Raw genomic sequence first — 2,883 nt, 5'->3', positions numbered from 1 at the left:
CTGGGCGAAGGCAGACTCTAAACTGCTGAGCCACCCAGGTGTCCCTAAAAAACTTTTTTATGAGAGTATAGTTGACACACAATGTTATGTTTTAGGTGCATGATAAAGTGATTCAATATCTCTTTATTTTATGGTATGTTCACCACAAGTGTAGCTACCATCTGTCACCATACAACATTATTACAGTGTCATTAACTATATTCCTTATGCTGCACCTTTTATTCCCATGACTTTATCATTCCATAATTAGAAGCCTGTACCTCTCACTCTCCTTAACCCATTTTTGCCCATCTCCCTACCCTTTCCTCTTGCAACCATCAGTTCGTTCTCTGTATTTGTAGGTCTGATTATTTTTTTGTGTGTTTATTCATTTGTTTTGTTTTTTATTTTCCACATGTAAGTGAAATCAAAAATGATAGATGCCTGAAGTAGGTGGTAATGCCTTAACCATGTGTGCGTTGTCAGGCCTGAGGGCCTCTTACATCCTTGTAAGGGTAGTGCTAATCTCTCCTTTCATACAACACTCTTATACAAGATTCTAAAGTCTTTGGTGATAGGGACTTTTTTATTTTTATTTTTATTTTTATTTTTATTTTTTATTTTTTATTTTTTTTGATAGGGACTTTTTTAAATGCTCTTTTGTCTCAACAATGTCTAATACCGTGTCAGGTATGTAGTGGTAGGAGTGCAATAAATGTTTGTTAAATGAATAATTTAATGAATAGATATATGGTAATATATAAATTCTGAAATGTTTTCAAATGCTTGAAAGGAATAGGATTTATTGTCATTTGTAATCTGGCAAAAGTTGAAATCCGTGGATTCACTCACTAATGGACAGTATTTATTGAAAGTTGGTTGCTACTTTCAATTAAAAGGACAAATAGTTCATGGGATAGCAAGTGCAGACAAATGCAGAACAATTATTAACTCCCTTATTTTAGATTTCATTATGGTGAAATACAAAAAAAGCCATAATTGTTCCTATTCTCTTTTCCTTCCCAAAAAAGAAGCATCAAATTTGAATTTTCAAAATAATGCAGGAATTTAGAAAATTTTTCCCTATGTAGATGCTGTTACATATCTCATTTTCAGAGATACTTTACTCAAAAAGTACAATTGTAGCATATATTAATACTGGTAAAGAAAATGATGCACAAGTAGGTTATGGCTTTTTTAAAGGTTATATTCTAGGGAAACAGCAGAAGGTACTTTATGTTCTCTTTAGCCTCTCTTTAGTTCTCATTTCTCTCTCAATTGTTTTCAGCTGAACAGTTTACTTCCTGACCTCAAACTATTCATTACTGTTACTGGAATTATATCTTATTAAGTATGTGTTTACACAACACCCAGAACCACTTTTTCTTGAGTTCTTACAGCTATACCCCATACATTGAGTAGGGTTAGACTCCGTGGCAATGAAGGAATATATGGATGACTGAGAATAACAAAATATAGCTCTTCCCTGAGAAAAAGCTGCGTTGTTTTTTTAATCAACCTCAGTTGAGGCTGAAGGCCATCAGGTAGTTAGTGATAGAAACTAAAGCATATGACAGTGGATCTTTAAGAATAAAATGGGAGGAGTTGTCAGAGAAAATATGACCAATCTATGATCATAAGTGAATATCTTTAATTTTGCTGAGCCACAGAGTCTTACATTATAATCATTTAAAGATTATTTTGATGTGGAGTTAGGGGAGTGGAGAAAGGTTATTCCACTTACCTCTAGTTCTTAAAATTTTTCTTACATATTGCAAATTTTGTGTAATCTATAAAACTGCCTGGTTTTTGAGGCAATGAGATATGGTCCAAATTAATGAGATCTCGGTCGACTTCTGGCTGTTTTGCTAAAAAATTTAGTAGGATGAGAAGTCCGCTGATGCTTTTGTTGAGACATAAATTAAATGTCTGTTTTATTTTTTTTGAAATGTCTGTTTTAAAATAATTAAATATCAGCAGTTACATATTAAAGTTCTGTTCCAATAGATCACCAGTGATTTCTGGTCAGTGAGGACACCAGCTCTCTATTCTCAAAAAACAAAAACAAAAAAAATTTCCTCCAATCCCAGCATCAGAGGTATGGTTTAAATGTTGTGCATGTTCCTCCACTAGGAAGCATTATTACCATTTTTTGAAGGAAAGGAAAAAGAACTTTTGATATTTAGAAATCTATGCCAATTATTTTGCCATAATCCATAATCTGAGGTTCAGATCTGAGTTTGGCATTGGAGGCCCAGAGTGTGTGTTCAACCAGAAACTCATTGTGAGAGAATTCTCTAAGGAAAAAATTGGCTAGAGATCAGATTATGGGGTATGGGGTTGATAACTCCTATTCTAGGTCTTTGTGCCTGAATTATTTTTTCAAAGATTTTTTTCTTCTAGTGGTGAGTCTGTGTTTCAGTTGTTTGTCCTTTTTTTCAAGGGGATAGGTTCCATATTTAACTATTTTCATTGTATGGGAACCTTAAAAAATACAAGCCAAAGGTAATATTCCTGTTCAGTACTTGATTATAAGTAAAACTAGACACAATTAGGAATTAAGGAAGATTAGGTACTTTTCTTCCCTTGATATCTTATTTTCTGAAGCCCTGAATTTTTTGCTTAGGAAACCCTCCTTCTGTTGTATGTAGTATATATGTTAGCTTTTATAGGCACTGTCCTTTCTACCCTCATCAATATATGGTATTCTTAGTTCTATTTCCCTTCAGATACTAGTGTGAGATATTTATTTAATGAGTTTTGCCTCATAAAATACTTGCAGTAAATTTAAGATTCTTAGAGAATATTATTCCAGATAAGACAAATGTAATACTAGTGAATTTAATACTAGTGAAATTTTAATTCATTTTATCAGATTATGGACTTATTAGACTGAGCAGTCTC

The 2,883-nt window shown here is 33.0% G+C and overlaps 1 non-coding gene across 1 annotated transcript; it reads right to left on the bottom strand.

The window, feature by feature from the left end:
- Nucleotides 1-403: 403 nt before the first annotated feature.
- Nucleotides 404-524, bottom strand: LOC140625939 (U6atac minor spliceosomal RNA). The gene has a single exon (XR_012025203.1). It is a non-coding gene; the product is annotated as a U6atac minor spliceosomal RNA (small nuclear RNA).
- Nucleotides 525-2,883: the final 2,359 nt, after the last annotated feature.

This window comes from Canis lupus, chromosome 36 (assembly GCF_048164855.1).
Source record: "Canis lupus baileyi chromosome 36, mCanLup2.hap1, whole genome shotgun sequence".
NCBI classification, from domain to species: Eukaryota; Metazoa; Chordata; class Mammalia; order Carnivora; family Canidae; genus Canis; species Canis lupus.
This window is presented reverse-complemented; position numbering and strand designations above follow the sequence as displayed.